Source organism: Pseudophryne corroboree, chromosome 2 (assembly GCF_028390025.1).
Source record: "Pseudophryne corroboree isolate aPseCor3 chromosome 2, aPseCor3.hap2, whole genome shotgun sequence".
NCBI lineage: Eukaryota > Metazoa > Chordata > Amphibia > Anura > Myobatrachidae > Pseudophryne > Pseudophryne corroboree.
Window position 1 is genome coordinate 499659212 of NC_086445.1, and position 21964 is coordinate 499681175.

The 21964-nt window shown below is 46.8% G+C and overlaps 1 protein-coding gene across 1 annotated transcript in view; it reads left to right on the forward strand.

Moving 5' to 3' along the window:
- RAD51D (RAD51 paralog D) overlaps window positions 1–21964 on the forward strand; it is a 278198-nt gene that overhangs the window by 120035 nt on the left and 136199 nt on the right. The window contains exon 3 of the mRNA XM_063953995.1: window positions 8924–8970. The gene's annotated coding sequence lies outside the window, so the exon portion shown is untranslated. The remainder of the gene's footprint in view (window positions 1–8923; window positions 8971–21964) is intronic.

The window sequence follows — 21964 nt, forward strand, 5'->3', positions numbered from 1 at the left end:
AGCTGAAGATCGTGCGAGTAAGTCACCGACCCCCCTAGCAAGCGGGTGTGAAGATGGCGGCAGCAGGATAGGGATGGCTCAGCGGTACATAGTGCGGCGCGGGGTACCCTGGGCCAGCGCTTACACCCTACTCTGGTCACAACACAAAGCCTGTCGGGGTCCCAGGATCTCAGCCAGCATCAATCCTCAGGCCAGTATAATCCTATGAAGAGCGGGAAGACAGCGCCATTTTGGGGGCGGAGCTTCTCAGAGCGGACCCAGTAGCGTTCAGCGCCATTTTCCTGCCTGCACAGCGCTGATCAGGAGAAAGAAGGTCCCTCCACAGCAACTCCAGCTATCTCTCACGGTACCAGGGGGTTGTAGAAGGGGTGGGGGGGGTGGAGGCTGCAATAAGACTGTGTGTCCTATTAAGGTGCACAGTCAGGGCTGACAAGGGATCTCCCTTTGGTTAAAAGCGCTGTGTGTGGGTTGGCTCCGATCTCTGTGTCTCTTGCCATTCTTGGGGGGGAAAACTCTGTCCTCCCCTGTGTGTTGAGTGTTTGTGGTCTCCTTTAGCTATGTCCAGGGACACTGTGTCATATACTGCGGAGTATATGTCCTCCCAGGATGATACCATTCCATGTAATCAGGATAGCACTGGTTTAGCACAGATTCCAGCAAGGGAACCTGAGTGGTTTTCCTCTATCAAATCTTGGATTTTTCAGATTTCTGACAGGGTTGCTAGTAATGAATACGCAACCCAGATATTACAGAGCTCTATGGCAGTATGGCCCGATTCTGGTACCTCAGGACGCTCAGCTATATACCCCCACAAACGTGCGCTTGTTCTTGTCATGCAGGATTACACGGATACCGATTCCGATACCACAGACTGTAATGGGGATGTGTTGCGGGGGTCTGCCTCTCTTGCAAAGGTGTGCAATTGATGATAGAGGCCATCAGGGATGTGTTGAATATTAATGATACCACACCTGAGCAGGTTGAGGAGGCTTTTTTCACTGAAAATAAGGAAGCCTCGCTAACCTTCCCTGCGTCAAAGGAATTGAATGCTATATTTGAGAAAGCATGGGAAAACCCTGAGAAAAAATTCCAGAACCCTAAAAGGGTCCAGGTGGCGTTTCCTTTCCCTGAGGAGGATAGAAAAAAATGGGAAAACCCACCAATTATTGACGCATCTGTGTCTAGACTCTCAAAAAAGGTGGTTTTGCCTGTTCCAGGATCTACCACCTTAAAGGAGCCGGCTGATCGAAAGATTGATAATACGCTTAAATCTATGTACACAACTTCGGGGGCCATATTACGTCCCACTATTGCTAGTGCATGGATTGCAAAAGCTATAGTAAAATAGTCAGGCACCTTACTTGAGGATTTGGATACAATGGATAAGGGTGATGTTGATTTGTTTTGCGTAACATTCACAATTCAGCAGGTTTTATGGTAGAATCCATGAAAACCCTGGTTTCCATGGCTGCGGGGATCTCTTCCATGTCTTTTTCAGCTCGTCGGGGACTGTGGCTGCGCCAGTGGTCGACCGACGTGGAATCCAGAAAAAGTGTGGAGTCCCTACCCTACACAGGTCAGGCTCTTTTTGGGGAAGCTATGGATGCGTGGATATCCACGGCTACGGCGGGTAAGCCTCCGTTCCTTCCCTCAGTTACACCTGCTCCGAAGAAATCCCTCTCTTCATAAGCATCGCAGTCCTTTCGGCCTAACAAGCCTAGAAAGCCCAAGCCGTCCAATACCTTCTTTAGGGGAGGTCGAGCTAAATCCAAGAAACCTGATCTGGCAGCTTCCCAGGAAACTAAGCCTGTTTCTTTTACGCTGAAGTCCTCTGCATGACGGAGGTGGGGCCAGTGGGAGCAAGGCTCAGACAGTTCAGTCACGTCTGGGTATCGTCCGGCCTGGATCCCTGGGTGATAGATATTGTGACCCAGGGATACAGGTTGGAATTTAAAAATCTCCCTCCTCACTGATTTTTCAGATCAGGCTTGCCAGGACTGTCCTACAAGCAGCGGTTCAGAAGTTGGTGGAGGCACAGGTCATTGTGTCAGTGCCTCCTCATTCGCAAGCCATGGGTTACTATTCAAACCTTTTCGTGGTACCGAATCCGGATGGTTCGGTCAGGCCCATTTTGAACCTAAAATCACTGAACCCCTTTCTGAAGGAGTTCAAGTTCAAAATGGAGTCTCTTAGGGCGGTGATATCAGATCTGGAAGAGGGGGGGAATTCCTGGTATCTCTGGATATCAAGGATGCGTACCTCCCCATTCCGATTTGGCTACCGCATCAGGCTTATCTCTGTTTTGCATTGCTGGGCTGTCATTTCCAGTTCCAGGCACTGCCATTCGGCCTCTCTACAACACCAAGGTGATGGCGGAGATGATGGTTCTACTCCGAAAACAGGGTGAACATCATTCCGTATCTAGACGATTTGCTGATAAAAGCATCGTCCAAGGAGGAGCTGTTGCAGTCCATTGTACTCACGACCCGACTACTCAGAGTCCACGGTTGGATTCTGAACCTTCCAATATCTCATTTGGAACCAACCCGGAGGTTCTTTTCTGGGGCTGGTCCTCGACACGAAAGTGCAGAGGGTGTTTATTCCACAGGAAAAGGCGTTGGTGATACAAACAATGGTCTGGGATGTCCTGAAGCCAGCCCGGGCGTCGGTTCATCAATGCATTCGCCTTTTGGGGAAGATGGTGGCCTCTTACGAGGCTTTCCAGTACGGGAGGTTCAATGCTCGGGCCTGCCAACTAGATCTCCTGTGGTCAGGATCTCAGCTACACATGCAGCAGAGAATTCGTCTGTCGCCAAAGGTCTGGATTTCACTCCTCTGGTGGCTCCAATTGCCTCACCTTCTGGAGGGCCGCAGGTTCGGGATTCAGGACTGGGTCCTTCTAACCACGGATACGAGCCTCCGGGGCTGGGACGCAGTCACTCAAGGGGTTACCCTCCAAGGAAGGTGGTCATGTCTGGAAGCCGGCCTGCCGATCTACATCCTGAAACTAAGCTGTCTACAACGGTCTTCTTCAGGCGGACCATCTTCTAAGAAATCAGGCCATTCAAGTACAGTCGGATAATGTAATGACAGTGGCTTACATAAACAGACAGGGTGGAACGAAAAGCAGAGCTGCAATGTCAGAGGTGACAAGAATCATCCTCTGGGCAGAAAAACACGCGTTGGCGCTCTTTGCAATCTTCATTCTGGGAGTGGACAACTGGGAAGCAGACTTCCTCAGCAGACACAATCTCCATTCGGGGGGAGTGGGGTCTCCATCCGGAGGTGTTCAAGGAAATAACAGACCCTTGGGGGTTAACCCAAATAGACATGATGGCCTCTCGTCTCAACAAGAAGCTTCAACGCTATTGTTCCAGGTCGAGGGACCCACAAGCAGTGGCAGTGGACGCCCTGGTGTCTCTGTGGGTGTTCCAGTTGGTGTACGTGTTTCCACCACTCCCTCTCATTTCAAGAGTTCTAAAGCTCGTAAGGAGAACAAGAGTTCAAGCGATCCTCATTGCTCCAGACTGGCCAAGGCGGGTTTGGTACGCGGACCTTATGAATCTCTTGCAGGAAGAGCCGAGGCCTCTAACTCTTCGGGGAGGACCTGCTGCAGCAGGGGACGTTCGCCTATCAAGACTTACCGCGGCTACGTTTGACGGCATGGAAGTTGAGTGCCTGATACTAGCTCGGAAGGGCATTCCGAAGATGGTCATTCCTACCCTGATACAGGCTAGGAAACGGGTAACGTCTAAACATTACCATTGTATTTGGAAGAAATATGTCTCTTGGTGTGAGTCCAAGATGTTTCCTGCGGTGGAGTTTCAACTGGGACGTTTTCTCCTCTTCCTGCAAGCAGGAGTGGATATGGGCCTGAGGTTGGGATCTGTGAAGGTCCAGATTTCGGCTGTGTCCATTTTCTTCCCGAAACAATTAGCTGCCCTCCCGGAGGTTCAGACCTTTTTGAAGGGAGTTCTGCACATCCAACCTCCCTTTGTACCGCCTACGGCGCCTTGGGACCTTAACATGGCGTTGCAGTTTCTCCAGTCGGACTGGTTTGAGCCTCTACAGGAGGTTGAGGTCAAATTTCTTACATGGAAGGCTGTCATGTTGTTGGCCTTAGTTTCTGCTAGACGTGTCAGAATTGGGGGCTTTGTCCTGTATAAGCCCTTACTTGATAATCCATGAAGATAGAGCAGAGCTCCGGACACGTCAGCAGTTTCTTCCAAAGGTTGTGTCGGCATTTCATATCAACCAACCTATGGTGGTGCCAGTGGCTACTGACTCCTCAATTTCGTCAAAGTCCTTGGATGTTGTGAGGGCTTTGAAAATCTATGTGAAGAGGACTGCTCATCACAGGAAATCTGACTCTTTGCTTGTCCTGTATGATCCAAGAAAATTGGGTGTCCTGCTTCAAAGCAGACTATATCTCGCTGGATTAGGTTCACTATCCAGCATGCTTATTCTACGGCAGGATTGCGGTGTCCAAAATCTGTCAAGGCCCACTCTACTCGTAAGGTGTGTTCTTCCTGGGTGGCTGCCCGGGGTGTATCGGCATTGCAACTTTGCTGAGCGGCAACTTGGTCTGGGTCGAACACGTTTGCTAAATTCTACAAGTTCGATACTTTGGCCTCTGATGATCTGAAGTTCGATCAATCAGTTTTGCAGGAGCCTCCGCGCTCTCCCTCCCGTTCTGGGAGCTTTGGTACATCCCCATGGTACTAATGTGGACCCCCCAGCATCCTCTAGGACGTAAGAGAAAATAGGATTTTGGTTACCTACCGGTAAATCCTTTTCTCGTAGTCCGTAGATGGTGCTGGGCGCCCGCCCAGCGCTTCGTTATCCTGCAACCGTTACCGTTATCTTGTTCAGTACTACTTTGTTTAGTTATGTAATGCATTTGTTACTTGGTAAGTAAAGTTTCAGCAGTTGCTGAGTTTTTCAAGCTAGTTAGCTCGATGTGCCTTGTATGTGTGAGCTGGTATGAATCTCGACACTAACTGTGTTAAATCCTTCTCTCGAAGATGTCAGTCTCCTCGGGCACAGTTTCTAGACTGAGTCTGTTAGGAGGGGCATAGAGGGAGGAGCCAGCCCACACTCTCAAACTGTTAAAGTGCCAATGGCTCCTGGTGGACCCGTCTATACCCCATGGTACTAATGTGGACCCCAGCATCCTCTACGGACTACGAGAAAAGGATTTACCGGTAGGTAACCAAAATCCTTTTTTCTCGGCATTGAAGCACAAAGAAATGGGTAATGTTGAGGACTGTAGACGCAGTGAACGGCCAAGGAAACGCAGTGCGTCAAATAAATGACACCATGTTTACTTCCCATCAAAATCTCAAGATGTCCAATAGTGCCATCAGCTAAGAACTGGCAGAAACCAGAGGGATCCATGTACTCCATCTGCTGTTCAGAGAAGTCTGTCCAGAAGTATTGTACATGGAAGAACTGTGGCCAAAAAGCCATACCTTCAATGTGGAAACACGGCCAAGCGATCTCAACTATGCACAAAAACTTTGGAACTGGAGTGCAGAAAAATGGAAGCAGATTCTCTGGACTGATGAGTCAAAATTAAAAATATTTGGCTGTACTAAAAGGCAGTTTGTTCAGCAAAGGGCCGGAGAGCAATACAATAATGAGTGTCTGCAGGCAACAGTGAAGCATTATTTAGGTTCCTTTCAAGTTTGGGGCTGCTTTTCAGCAAATGGAGCTTGGGAATTTGGTCAGGATTAATGGTGTCAATGCTGAGAAATACAAGCAGGTATTTATCCATCATGTAATACAATCACGGAAACATCTGATTGCCTCCAAATTTAATCTGAAGCAAGACAATGACCCCCCAAACATAACAGCCAATGTCATTAAGAACTATCTTCAGCATATAGAAGAACAAGGAGTCCTGGAAGTGATGATATGGCCCCCACAGAGCCCTGATCTCAACATCAAGTCTGTGTTATTACATAAAGAGACAGAAGGATCTGAGCAAACCTGAATCCACAGAAGATCTGCGGTTAGTTCTCAAAGATGTGTAGAACAGCCTCTCTGCAGAGTTCCTTCAAAAACTGTGTGCAAGTGTACCTAGAAGAATTGCTGCTGTTTTGAAGGCAAATGATGATCACACCAAATATTGATTTGATTTAGATTTCACTTCTGTTCATTCACTTTGCATTTTATTTGCCAAAAATAAACTAAGATTTCTGTTTTTGAAAGCATTCTTACTTTACAGCATGTTTTTCACACCTGCCTAAAACTTCTGCACAGTACTATCGATCTAGAAATAGATATCTAGAGAGAGGTAGAGGTTTATATAGTATGGATGGTGTAATGGTTAGCATTACTGCCTCACAGCACTGAGGTCATGGGTTCAATTTCCACCATGGCCCAACTGTGTGGAGTTTGTATATTCTCCCCGTACTTGCGTGGGTTTCCTCCGAGTACTCCGGTTTCCTCTCACACTCCAAAAATATACTGGTAGGTTAATTGGATCCCAACAAAAATTAACTCTAGTGTGTGCGTGTACATGTGATAGGGAATATAGATTGTAAGTCCACTGGGGCAGAGACTGATGTGAATGGGCAAATATTCTCTGGAAAGCGCTGCGGAATATGTGTGCGCTATATAAATAACTGGTAATAAATAAATATATAGATATCCCTTATCTAGCTGTCTGGGGGTGGAGGTGGCGGGTGCTGCAAGGGGGGGGGGGGGGGGGGAGGAAGAATGAAGGGGGAGCTGAAGAGTAGAGAAATATAGGAACATATAATGTGGAAGGTGAGAAAGGTGCAGGGCTGGTCCCAGAGAAGGGCCGGCCCACAGTATATAGCTACACACTTTAGCGACTGAAGCTGTTTGCAGGACGGGGGAGGGCCATATAGGCGGGTGGAGAAGGGCTGCTGCGAGGGCGGAGGTGAAACAGCCAGAAAGGGGATTATCTCCACCTTGACGCTGCCCATGGTACACTGACAGGCGCCTCTCAAAAATGTTTTGGGGGAGGCCTAGCCACCCCCTTACCCCCCCCCCCCCCCCCTTATCCATTCTTACACCTATCCTTGTAGTGCAATCTTAAGATTACTATTCCACTAAACAGCTCGCAGCTGCCCCCTCGCAGTTCCGTGACGCATCTGCAGGCAGTAGCTGGAGTCTGAGTTGAAACATCTTGTACTATATACAGGTTGAGTCTCCCTTATCCAAAATGCTTGGGACCAGAGGTATTTTGGATATGGGATTTTTCCGTATTTTGGAATAATTGCATACCATAATGAGATATCATGGTGATGGGACCTAAGTCTAAGCAGAGAATGCATTTATCTTTCATATACACCTTATACATACAGCCTGCAAGTCATTTTAGCCAATATTTTTAATAACTGTGCATTAAACAAAGTGTGTGTACATTCACACAATTAATTTGTTTCCTATACACCTCATACACACAGCCTGAAGGTCATTTAATACAATATTTTTAATAACTTTGTGTATTAAAGTTTGTTTACATTGTGCTATCAGAAAACAAAGATTTCACTATCTCACTCTCACTCAAAAAATTCTGTATTTCTGAATATTTGGATATGGGATACTCAACCTGTACCAGTAACCTTGCTCATACTAATCCCGTCTTTCAGAAACTGCTTATGTACAGATGACGTGCCCGATACAAAAATCAGTTTTGAAGAATTAGTACTCGTTAAACCTGGGGACACTTTTTTTTTTTTTTTTTTTTCCCATATAGAAGTGCTTCTGCTGCAGGGAAAATAAGATACATTTACTTGTCTGCATAGAGCTATGATCTCCTAGAAAATGTCCGCACTTACCCATGCTGTTCTAATGCGAGAGAGTCGATGCGCGCAGCTGTGCTTCTGCGTCAGTGGGGTGTGTAATGTCCAGGTCAGGACGCTTTTTTTTTTAAAGCTAGGGGGGTGGTGGTCTGTGTGTGTGGGTGGGGTGGGGGGGGGGTGTAAGCATATGCTGGTGTCTATCTTATGACTGCCAGCATCCCGTATCACACTCTATAAAATGTAATTGTTAGAGGATATGGTTTCCGGTCTTTAACCACACATATATAAAATATATAGTGTATATGTGTAATACCCCTTTCACACTGCACAAATAACCTGTTATCGACCTAGCTTATTGTCTGGTCGACACGGGTCAGTGTTATTACCGGAGTTGAATACCAGGTCAGTGGTAGCGTGAACAGGCTCCCGGGTTGATGCGACCCAGGACCCGTTCACTACATAGAGAGAAGCAGCGCAGAGATGAGGTGTGAAGAAAGTATGGAAGGGGCAATGAAAACGCTATTGAGGGGGAATTAAGAGAGATGAATTGGGCAATCAGAGATACCTGTGCCTACTAATGCTTTACATTGGTGACCATGGTGCCTAGTTATCAAACAATATTTGTGGCTTTGTCTCTCAAACACCTGTTTTCGGGGGCTAGGCACAAATAGTAGGTATCCCTGCCATATAAGAAGGATGGATCTCAGCAGGCATCTCTAATACCTTCTGCGATCCCTCCATTGCCCCCCACAGCTGCATCCCCCATAGGTTTCTATATTGTCCCCCATTGCTACCGCAGTCTTTTCATTACATAGCCCATTGTAGCCTATGGGCTATACTTCGGGGGAACGGATTCCGGCAGGGTTCCCTAGAAACCTTCTGCCGGAAATGGTCGTTGTGCATGGCGGTCACCCTGAATGCGCATGCGCATAGGCCCCACCATCACACTCGGCGCATCGCAAGGACGGGCTCCCACCAGTGTAAATTACAGTACTTAAAATTATGTTTTTACTTGACAAAATAGAAACAAATGAAAATTGAGCTCCTAGGTGTCAACAAGACAACATTATATTGCTGATAAAATTGTCATAAAATCATAACATTAAACGTGTAATTAAAAATATGTACTAATATTCTATTGGTAGGTGATACATCCGTGTTCTACTCGAGTCACTGGTCTCGGGAGATAAAGGTAAGTCATTCTGGTCCACTTATAGTTATTAAAAATATATGTATTTTTCGAGACTGGAGGTAATGTAACGGTGTGTAACAAGTGCCCCTGGTCAGCATACAGATGCCGGCATCCCGTCAGCGAGATGCCGGCGGTGGAGTGCAGCAAGCCCCTTGCCGGCTCGCTGCGCTCGCCATGCTGAGGGCACTGTCGCCATTGGTTCTATTCCACTCTATGGGTGTCGTGGACACCCACAAGTGGGAATAGTCCCTGTTGGTCGGCATGCCAAATGCTGGGATTGTGAGCTGGTGGGATGTAGGTGGAGGTAATGTGACCGGCGGTCTCCTGACTGACGGTCACATAATTACATCCCCAATTTGATATATGGCATAATAACTTAATACAGCCAATAAACATTTTAATATTCATTATAGGCATTAGATGTTCCTATTTTTTTGTTACGTCGTGTGATGTAAACAAACCCACACAAGTTTTTTTCTTATAAAAGAGTTAGCAGTAACCATCTTTGGATGTCAAAGAATACAGATGTGTCCTCATGCATCTAGCTTCAGTATGCCATGCAACGCGAGATGCCTGGCGTGAGTGAACCGCCTGGTCCCGAGCAACTCTGCTAACTTCGTGTATCTTTCTTTTTTTCAGAAAATGTGTCTTGGTCGCAATGCAATTAGTACGCACAAGGCGACTGCTGATTAATTTGATATTATACTTGTATATTGTGTATCGCATATACTAAGCAGAACAGAACTAAGAACTTGTATTGGAAAAAAGCTGCTGCTGCTACATTGTAGCACTTGGTGTACAGAGTATGAGACTCAATCACACACAGATTTACAGGTGTCCTATCAAGATAATCAGCATAGTTTCCTTGTGCGTCCTCGTCGCATTGCAACTAAGATGACATTTTTGCAAGAAAAGATGCCCGACGCTAGAAGCTTCTCACGTGACCTTGCTTGCCAAGAGAGGCTATTTGGCATGACTGCAGCAAAAATGTATGAGGACACATCTGTAGCTAATCTCTTTATCAAACAGAGTATAATTACTGTATTTCTCTAACGTCCTAAGTGGATGCTGGGACTCCGTAAGGACCATGGGGAATAGCGGCTCCGCAGGAGACAGGGCACAAAATAAAAGCTTGAGATATCAGGTGGTGTGCACTGGCTCCTCCCCCTATGACCCTCCTCCAAGCCAGTTAGATTTTTGTGCCCGGCCGAGAAGGGTGCAAACTAGGTAGCTCTCCAGAGCTGCTTAGAATAAAAGTTTAGTTAGGTTTTTTTATTTTCAGTGAGTCCTGCTGGCAACAGGCTCACTGCATCGTGGGACTAAGGGGAGAAGAAGCGAACTCACCTGAGTGCAGAGTGGATTGGGCTTCTTAGGCTACTGGACGTTAGCTCCAGAGGGACGATCACAGGTTCAGCCTGGATGGGTCACCGGAGCCGCGCCGCCGTCCCCCTTACAGAGCCAGAAGAGACGAAGGTCCGGTGAAAGCGGCGGCAGAAGACATCCTGTCTTCAAGACTAAGGTAGCGCACAGCACCGCAGCTGTGCGCCATTGCTCTCAGCACACTTCACACTCCGGTCACTGAGGGTGCAGGGCGCTGGGGGGGAGCGCCCTGAGACGCAATATAACACACATATACCTTAGCTGGCAAAAGGAATACATCACATATAGCTCCAGGGCTATATGGATGTATTTTTTCCCCTGCCATTTTACACAAAAAAGCGGGAGTTAAGGACGTCGTGAAGGGGCGGGGCCTATCTCCTCAGCACACTGGCGCCATTATTCCCTCACAGCTCCGCTGGAAGGACGGCTCCCTGATTCTCCCCTGCAGTACTGCATCTGATTCAGGGAAAAAAAAGAGAAGGGGGGGCATTTTGGCAGCAAATAACTAGATTAACAGCAGCTATAAGGGATTAACACTTATATAAGGTTATCCCTGTATATATATAGCGCTGGGTGTGTGCTGGCAGACTCTCCCTCTGTCTCTCCAAAGGGCTAAGTAGGGTCCTGTCCTCTATCAGAGCATTCCCGGTGTGTGTGCTGTGTGTCGGTACGCGTGTGTCGACATGTATGAGGAGGAAAATGAGGTGGAGGCGGAGCAGTTGCCTGTGTTAGTGATGTCACCCCCTAGGGAGTCGACACCTGACTGGATGATTGTGTTTAAGCAATTAAGTGATAATGTCAGCAATTTACAAAAAACTGTTGACGACATGAGAAAGCCGGCAAATCAAATAGTGCCTGTTCAGGCGTCTCAGACACCCTCAGGGGCCCTAAAACGGCCGCTACCTCAGTGGGTCGACACGGATCCAGATACAGATACTGAATCTAGTGTCGACGGTGACGAGACAAACGTAATGTCCAGTAGGGCCACACGTTACATGATCACGGCAATGAAAGAGGCATTGAACCTTTCTGACACTACAAATACCTCAAAGGCGGGTATTATGTGGGGTGTGAAAAAACTGCCAATAGTTTTTCCTGAGTCTGAGGAAATAAATGAGGTGTGTGATAAAGCGTGGGTTTCCCCCGATAAAAAACAGCTAATTTCTAATAAGTTATTAGCACTATACCCTTTCCCGCCAGAGGTTAGGGCACGGTGGGAAACACCCCCTAGGGTAGATAAGGCGCTCACACGTTTATCTAAACAAGTAGCGTTACCGTCCCCTGATACGGCCACCCTCAAAGAACCAGCTGATAGGAGGCTGAAAAATATCCTGAAAAGTATATACACACATACTGGTGTTATACTGCGACCAGCAATCGCATCAGCCTGGATGTGCAGTGCTGGAGTCGCATGGGCGGATTCCCTGACTGAGAATATTGATACCCTGGATAGGGACAATATTCTGTTAACTATAGAACATTTAAAGGATGCATTGCTATATATGCGTGATGCGCAGAGGGATATTTGTACCCTGGCATCAAGAGTAAGCGCAATGTCCATCTCTGCCAGAAGAGCATTATGGACCAGACAGTGGTCAGGGGACGCAGATTCCAAACGGCACATGGAAGTATTGCCGTATAAGGGGGAGGAGTTATTTGGGGCTGGTCTAACAGACCTGGTGGCCACGGCAACGGCTGGAAAATCCACCTTTTTACCCCAGGTTACTTCACATCAACAGAAAAAGACAGTCTTTTCAAACTCAGTCCTTTCGTTCCCATAAGTACAAGCGAGCAAAAGGTCACTCTTTTCTGCCCAAGGGCAGAGGAAGAGGAAAAAGGCAGCACCATGCAGCCGCTTCCCAGGAGCAGAAGCCCTCCCCTGCTTCTGCCAAGTCTTCAGCATGACGCTGGGGCTTTACAAGCAGACTCAGACACGGTGGGGGCCCGTCTCAAGAATTTCAACGCGCAGTGGGCTCACTCGCAAGTGGATCCCTGGATTCTACAGGTAGTATCACAGGGGTACAAACTGGAATTCGAGGCGTTTCCTCCTCATCGGTTCCTGAAGTCTGCTTTACCAAAGTCTCCCTCCGACAGGGAGGCAGTTCTGGAAGCCATTCACAAGCTGTACTCCCAGCAGGTGATAATCAAGGTACCCCTCTTACAACAGGGGAAGGGGTATTATTCCACACTATTTGTGGTACCGAAGCCGGACGGCTCGGTGAGACCAATATTAAATCTAAAATCTTTGAACACTTACATAAAAAGGTTCAAATTCAAGATGGAGTCACTCAGAGCGGTGATAGCGAACCTGGAAGAGGGGGACTATATGGTGTCGCTGGACATCAAGGATGCTTATCTCCACGTCCCAATATATCCTTCTCACCAAGGGTACCTCAGGTTTGTAGTACAAAACTGTCATTATCAGTTTCAGACGCTGCCGTTTGGATTGTCCACGGCGCCTCGGGTCTTTACCAAGGTAATGGCCGAAATGATGATTCTTCTACGAAGAAAAGGCATCTTAATTATCCCTTACTTGGACGATCTCCTGATAAGGGCAAGAACCAAGGAACAGTTAGAAGTCGGAGTGGCACTATCTCAGGTAGTGCTAAGTCAGCACGGATGGATTCTAAATATTCCAAAATCGCAGCTGATTCCAACGACACGTCTACTGTTCTTAGGAATGATTCTGGACACAGTCCAGAAGAAGGTGTTTCTCCCGGAGGAGAAGGCCAGGGAGTTATCCGAGCTAGTCAGGAACCTCCTAAAACCAGGACAGGTCTCAGTGCATCAGTGCACAAGGGTCCTGGGAAAAATGGTGGCTTCTTACGAAGCGATTCCATTCGGAAGATTCCATGCAAGAACTTTTCAGTGGGATCTACTGGGAAAATGGTCCGGATCGCATCTTCAGATGCATCAACGGATAACCCTGTCGCCAAGGACAAGGGTGTCTCTCCTGTGGTGGCTTCAGAGGGCTCATCTACTAGAGGGCCGCAGATTTGGCATTCAGGATTGGATCCTGGTAACCACGGATGCCAGCCTGAGAGGCTGGGGAGCAGTCACACAGGGAAGGAATTTCCAGGGCTTGTGGTCAAGCATGGAAACATCTCTTCATATAAACATTCTAGAACTAAGGGCCATTTACAATGCCTTAATTCAAGCAAAACCTCTGCTTCAGGGTCAGGCGGTGTTGATCCAGTCGGACAACATCACGTCAGTCGCCCACATAAACAGACAGGGCGGCACGAGAAGCAGGAGGGCAATGGCAGAAACTGCAAGGATTCTTCGCTGGGCGGAAAATCATGTGATAGCACTGTCAGCAGTGTTCATTCCGGGAGTGGACAACTGGGAAGCAGACTTCCTCAGCAGACACGACCTTCACCCGGGAGAGTGGGGACTTCACCCAGAAGTCTTCCACCAAATTGTAAACCGTTGGGAAAGACCAAAGGTGGACATGATGGCGTCACGTCTAAACAAAAAACTGGACAGATATTGCGCCAGGTCAAGGGACCCTCAGGCAATAGCAGTGGACGCTCTGGTAACGCCGTGGGTGTACCAGTCAGTGTATGTATTCCCTCCTCTGCCCCTCATACCGAAAGTATTGAGAATCATAAGAAGGAGAGGAGTAAGAACTATACTCGTGGTTCCGGATTGGCCAAGAAGGTCTTGGTACCCGGAACTTCAAGAGATGCTCACGGACGAACCGTGGCCTCTACCTCTAAGACAGGACCTGCTACTGCAGGGGCCTTGTCTGTTCCAAGACTTACCGCGGCTGCGTTTGACGGCATGGCGGTTGAACGCCGGATCCTGAAGGACAAGGGCATTCCAGAAGAAGTCATCCCTACTCTGGTAAAAGCCAGAAAGGAAGTAACCGCAAAACATTATCACCGCATTTGGCGTAAATATGTTGCGTGGTGTGAGGCCAAGAAGGCCCCTACACAGGAATTTCAACTGGGTCGTTTCTTGCATTTCCTGCAAACAGGACTGTCTATGGGCCTAAAATTAGGGTCCATTAAGGTTCAAATTTCGGCCCTGTCGATATTCTTCCAGAAAGAACTGGCTTCAGTACCTGAAGTTCAGACATTGGTGAAAGGGGTGCTGCACATACAGCCTCCTTTTGTGCCTCCAGTGGCACCTTGGGATCTCAATGTTGTGTTGAGATTTCTAAAATCACACTGGTTTGAACCATTGTCTACGGTAGATTTAAAATATCTCACGTGGAAGGTGTCGATGCTGTTGGCCTTGGCTTCAGCTAGGCGTGTGTCAGAATTGGCGGCTTTATCATGTAAAAGCCCTTACCTAAATTTTCATTCTGACAGGGCGGAATTGAGGACTCGTCCTCAATTTCTACCTAAGGTGGTTTCTGCATTTCACATGAACCAACCTATTGTGGTACCTGCGGCTACTAGGGACTTAGAGGACTCTAAGTTGCTGGACGTTGTCAGGGCCTTGAAAATATATGTTTCCAGGACGGCTGGAGTCAGGAAAACTGACTCGCTGTTTATCCTGTATGCACCCAACAAGCGGGGTGCTCCTGCTTCAAAGCAGACGATTGCTCGTTGGATTTGTAGTACAATTCAGCTTGCACATTCCGTGGCAGGATTGCCACAGCCAAAATCAGTAAAAGCCCATTCCACAAGGAAAGTGGGCTCATCTTGGGCGGCTGCCCGAGGGGTCTCGGCTTTACAACTTTGCCGAGCAGCTACTTGGTCAGGGGCAAACACGTTTGCTAAATTCTACAAATTTGATACCCTGGCTGAGGAGGACCTGGAGTTCTCTCATTCGGTGCTGCAGAGTCATCCGCACTCTCCCGCCCGTTTGGGAGCTTTGGTATAATCCCCATGGTCCTTACGGAGTCCCAGCATCCACTTAGGACGTTAGAGAAAATAAGATTTTACTTACCGATAAATCTATTTCTCGTAGTCCGTAGTGGATGCTGGGCGCCCATCCCTAGTGCGGATTGTCTGCAATACTTGTATATAGTTATTGTTACAAAAAATTCGGGTTATTATTGTTGAGCCATCTTTTCAGAGGCTCCTTTAAATTTATCATACTGTTAACTGGGTTCAGATCACGAGTTGTACGGTGTGATTGGTGTGGCTGGTATGAGTCTTACCCGGGATTCAATATCCTTCCTTATTATGTACGCTCGTCCGGGCACAGTATCCTAACTGGCTTGGAGGAGGGTCATAGGGGGAGGAGCCAGTGCACACCACCTGATATCTCAAGCTTTTATTTTGTGCCCTGTCTCCTGCGGAGCCGCTATTCCCCATGGTCCTTACGGAGTCCCAGCATCCACTACGGACTACGAGAAATAGATTTATCGGTAAGTAAAATCTTATTATTCCAGTTATATATTCTGTAGCTATTTATTGCAGTGCATATGATCCCAAAATAAGTGCAATGCACTGTAGTAATCTAATTGGCTTATCATGAAAATTGAAAACGTGTCAGTAAGATGACTGCTATTGGCTATCTGTATCTAACCACAGTAATACCCCTTTCAGACATCAGACCCTGCAAATTCCAGGGTCTGAGCTCCTGTCGGGAGAAGAGTCGCAGACCCAGGGCTTAGTCCCGGGTCGTTTGCATTCAGACGGATTCAAGTGCATAAACCCGGGATTTTGATGCATGTCTGAAAGGGGTATAACTGACCGGTTCCGGTATGAATGGTCGACCATGTTATGGTCGACAGTCATAAGATCGACCACTATTGGTCGACATTGACATGGTCGACATGGACAAATGGTCGACACATGAAAGGTCAACACATGAAAAGGTCGACATGAGTTTTTAAACTTTTTTTGGTGTAGTTTTTTGCGTAAAGTGACTGGGAACCCCAATTAGCGCACCGCGTCCCCTCACATGGCTCGCTTCGCTCGCCATGCTTTGGGCATGGTGCCTTCGCTCCGCTACCGCTTCGCTCGGCACAGATTACCGTTCCAATCGTAGTCCACGTGGATCGTAAAGTATGGAAAAGTTCCCCAAAAGAAAAAAAAGTAAAAAAAAAAAACTCATGTCGACCATTTTCATGTGTCGACCATGTGTCCATGTCGACCATGTCAATGTCGACCAATAGTGGTCGACCTAATGACTGTCGACCATCACATGGTCGACCATGTGAACGGATACCTAACTGACCCAGGTGCCTAAAGGCTGAATCTCCGCTTTGCCCATATGTGTGACCAAAAGGACAGCAGTTTTGTCACGGATTACTTGGGCTGAGCATGTTCAACTTGTCTATTGCTGCTGTTAGTATTTTTAGGTATTGAATATCTCCTTGTGTTCTTCAATAGGCTTATACATTGAATGTAATAATACATGTGTAAAACATGTTTTCTCCACAAATCATTCATATCCATGTCATTTGAATATCATTGTTTTAAAATAATAACTTTTGTAACCTACAGCAAAGATGTAAGTGGACACATCTGTACATGACTATTACTGGTAGATGTTTAATTTTATAGTCATTTCTATACAGATGGTCATTTTTTTTTCCATTTTTTTAATTGTATATAAAATGAAACTTCCATAATGAAACAAAATATTCAAATACACTCGCAAATGCAATAATTATTCTTCTACTTGTAAAATATGTATTATATATAGTACTCTAACGTCCTAGAGGATGCTGGGGACTCCGTAAGGACCATGGGGAATAGACAGGCTCCGCAGGAGATAGGGCACTTTAAGAAAGCTTTGGATTCTGGGTGTGCACTGGCTCCTCCATCTATGTCCCTCCTCCAGACCTCAGTTTTACACTGTGCCCAGAGGATGAAGGGCGCACTGCAGGGAGCTCTCGAGTTCTTTGCTACAGAAAGCATTTCTGTTTGGATTTTTACTTTTTTCACAGGGAGCACTGCTGGCAACAGGCTCCCTGCATCGAGGGACTGAGGAGAGAGGGGCAGACCTACTTAACTGATTGGATCTGCTTCCTCGGTAACTGGACACCATTAGCTTCAGAGGGGGTGAACACAGGTCCGTCCTGGGCGTCCACCCCCTGGAGCCACGCCGCCGTTCTCCTCACAGAGCCAGAAGAACAGAAGCAATACGACGTCTCAGGCGGCAGAAGCCTTCAGCTTCACAGAGGTAACGCACAGCACTGCAGCTGTGCGTCATTGCTCCACATCACCTCACACACTCCGGTCACTGTACGGGTGCAGGGCGCAGGGGGGGGGGGGGGGCGCCCTGGGCAGCAATAACACCTCTTAGATGGCAAATAGGTATATACATGTACAGCTGAGCACTGTACATGTATATAATTGAGCCCCCGCCATTTTACACGATTTTGAGCGGGACAGAAGCCTGCCGCCGAGGGGGCGGGGCTTCTCCCTCAGCACTCACCAGCGCCATTTCTCTCTCCACAGAATGCTGAGAGGAAGCTCCCCGGACTCTCCCTTGCTTACACACGGTGAAGGGAGTTTAAAAAGAGAGGGGGGGGCACATAATTGGCGGATAAAGTATAATACAGCGCTGCTGGGGAAAAGCATTCTGTGTTGGTCTCCAGGTTGTTGCGCTGGGGTGTGTGCTGGCATACTCTCTCTCTCTGTCTCTCCAAAGGGCCTTTCAGGGGATACTGTCTTCAGAAAAAGTTTCCCTGGGTGTGTGCAGTGTGTCGGTACGTGTGTCGACATGTTTGATGAGGAAGGCTCACTTAATGTGGAGGGGGAGTGCTTGAATGTCATGTGTCCGCCGGCAACGCCGACACCGGACTGGGTGGATATGCTGAATGTCTTGAATGCAAATGTAAATCTCCTGCATAAAAGATTAGACCAGGCTGAAGCTAGGGATCAGTCAGGTAGCCAGGGTCTCAAAAGCGCCCCATATCCCAGGTCGTTGACACAGATACCGACACGGATACTGACTCTAGTGTCGACTATGAGGATGCAAAATTACAGCCGAAGGTGGCAAAAGGTATTAGGTACATGATTATTGCCATAAAAGAGGTTTTGCATATCACGGAGGAACCCCCTGTCCCTGACACGAGGGTTCACATGTATAAAGGGAAAAAGCCTGAGGTCACGTTTCCGTCCTCATTTGAGCTAAGCAAATTATGCGAAAAGGCTTGGGAATCTCCGGATAGGAGACTCCATTTTCCCAAAAGGATTCTCATGGCGTATCCTTTTCCACAGAAGGATCGGATACAATGGGAATCTGCGCCTAAAGAAGACAAGGCGCTGACACGATTATCCAAGAAGGTGGCACTGCCTTCTCCGGATACTGCTTCCCTCAAGGATCCTGCTGATCGCAAGCAGGAAATTACCATGAAGCACATTTACACACATTCAGGAACTATAGTTAGGTCGGCCTGGGTTTGTAGTGCTGTCGTGGCATGGGCAGACTCCTTATCTACGGAGATTGACACCTTAGATAGGGATGCCATTTTAATGACCATAGAGCATATCAGGGATGCTGCCTTGTATATGAGGGATGCTCAGAGAGACATTTGTTAACTAATGATAAAGCTAACTATTTATCTTATTACATTCACTATAAAATGGGTAAGAGACTCAGTACGCAATTGGCGTATGGGGTACCGTAAGGGTACGCACTTAGCGTAGCAGACGCTTAGCCGTGGTCGAGACGCACATGCGACACGCTCGCTCACAACTTAACGCGTGGTGTCGAGCACGCTATAGGCGGCCGACTACCGTAATGCTACGCTACTAGCGTAGCGTACGCTCGTGACCACGAGGAGAACACGAGCGGCGCAGACGCTCACGGGATGACACTCAGTAAACCTTGTATGCAACACAGTGAAAGATTGAGTTTGTACTGTAAACCTTGGTTTTGTAATGTGAGCACAATGCAATGCTAATTAACCTCTATTGTATGAAAGCCTCTTGAGCGATTGAGACACTCTGAATACTCTCAGCAATGTAATAAACACACAATACCTTGCTAAGGTTCCAACACCTTTACTAACAATATCTAGCTATGTAAAAAAGAAATAAACAGTTAACAATTCATACACTACAGGCTAACATCAATATCTAAGCAGAATAACTACACATAAATATACAATATCGTCACAATCTTATACAATAACAGAGAGAGAGAATATGGCAAATACAGTCAGAGATTTAGAATGGTCACAGAGAATAACTTACACACACTGGGGAATGATCGCTGCGCAGTCCTGGTACCAGCTCCGAGTTAGTCAAGATGAAAACCGTTTGTGGAGAGAAGACTGAGCTGGCCAGGCTGGCTGTCCTTATATACACTGCGTACAGTATACTACAAAGGGACCTACAATCTCATTGTTCATTGGACACAGGAATGTCTCCTCGCATCATAACAAAAGGTCATAGGTTAGTTTGAACAGGTGGGCTGTGACTATATCAAACTGCTCAGGTGGGAGGGAATCTCAGAATTCCCGCCGCATGGATAATGAACCGCAAATCTAGTAAATGTCCAGAAACTACTAATAGACATAACTATACGCAGGAGCGATTAATCTTTACCTAACCAGCACCGGATTGTTTCTAATAAAATGTTCTTTAGTTAGGTACCAAACACCACTGCTCAAACCCTGTCTGACCCTTCATATCATGCAAAGAGGAATTTCTCTGTCCAGCGACCAGTTACATTAAACAAACTTGCAGTCATTATTAAGGGGAACATTATCTATAAAACATACTATTTGGTTTTATTATTTAACGATTGAGTCGCCCGCTAGACGCACACAAACTCTACCGTAAATGCACATACCACGCGCTCAAGCGCACGGCCGTGGAGGCACCGTCACGCAGCTGCGAATATGCGCACGCACGGGAGAGAATGTGCACGTGCAGCGGGCCAGCGCATGAGGTGAATATATGGCAACGTGTAGCATGATATTTTTCCGACTTTGACAGTCCACCCTTTGGCAGTCATCAATAACTGCCACTTCCTAAAACAGTTCAAAAAAGAAAAATATATGTCATGATGTAAATACAATTTTATGATTGGGTAAAGGGAGGAGAGGAGCAGGTGGGAAAAAGGTATGACCTAGTGAAATAGTAGAAGCATGTGTGTATGAATCCATGTTTGAGGGGTCATGTATCATCGTGCCGTACGTGTTTTAGATCAAGCTTCGAGGTATTGCGAAGTATACATTTGAATTCCTTCTTATCCCGTATTACGGGTCTGTGGATGGGCTGTCAAACTTTACCGAGCTCTTTTCGGCTTTTGGTTGCAACAAATGGGGGATCACATTTAGTTGATGATACATGAATGGGGGGATATGTGAGTGCTGATATCTGTATCTATATTCCCTACCGACTATGTGTGTCATTACCTGAAGGTTGTAGAGGTGAAGATAAGAAGCAATTATTATACATGCAGTCGTAAACTATGTGAGTTTAATATGCATTTGATGATTGAGGTCTTGTCTGAAGTCTTGTCTTGATGTACATGTTGTCTGATGTCTCTCTGTGCTTTTGCTATAAATAACGAGCAAAAGTTGTTCCATTGTCCATAAAGTTACAATCTCTAAAGTGTTGGGCTATCGTAAAAGTTAAAGTCACTAGGGAAATTGGGGGCTTGTAGCATAGTTCATCAATGGTCTGTAGAAAAGAGGTTGTCAAATTCTTCTTCCAAGCGGATGTCTTTGTACCTTGGAGGAAAACAAAGGAGAAACCGGTGAAAGAAACGGACCGTGGAATCACATTTTCATCACAACATTGTCTCTATCGTTGGGTCATAAATCAAATTAGTTGTTGTTATTACAGTGTCTTCGCTCCTTAGACTCATCACCCTGGTATTACTTTTACTCTTCGTTAAAACCCGAACGCATCTAAATATCAGGCCAACCAATATGACGACTCCCAGAATACACAAAAGAAATTTCCCTACATCCATAATAATATCTTGGGCCCATTCTCCTAAGCCCGAGAACCAATTTCGTGGGTTCAACCATGACACCCAACTGGTCAGCTCATTACCCACAGCAGCGAGTGTGAGATTGTGTTTCCTTCGAAACTCCCACTTTAATTGTAAAATGTCATCCATCTTTTGGTCTATGACCTCGGCTGGGTCCTCCGTGCTGTTTGTAATGTACGTGCAGCACTTTATTCCATATTGAGTTGCTAGGGTAACACAATACCCCCCTGTCACAGCTGTGAGGTAATTGAGAATCATCCTATGCTGAACCAGTTCTGTTTTGTAGGCCTGTAACTCTTTCCCAGTGTACATGAATGTGTCGTCATACATTTCGGTGATATTGTCTAATAAATTTGCAAGCGCAGATATATATTTATAATTTATCACTCCTCTGGCGGTACGAGTGATATCTAACGCGAGTAGGAATTGAATCCCGGTGGATTCATGGATCAGATCAGAGGCTGAATGCTCTGTCCTCTCTATCAGGTGCCGTTTAACGACGTGCTCGTAATGAGTGTGAGTATAAGGAGCTTGGGCACTGCGGTGAATATCTTTCATTTTGTTATGGGTTACAGTCATTACTTCAGGCAGTACTTTTCCAATATAGCACAATCCCTCTGAGTTTGGGGCAAGCCACTTATACGCCTTCCTCCCGCATATGAAATATGCATCATCGGGGAGAACATATGGGACGGAGTATGGCATTATCATGTTACAAATTTTCCATGTGAAATCTCCTAACCCTAATTCT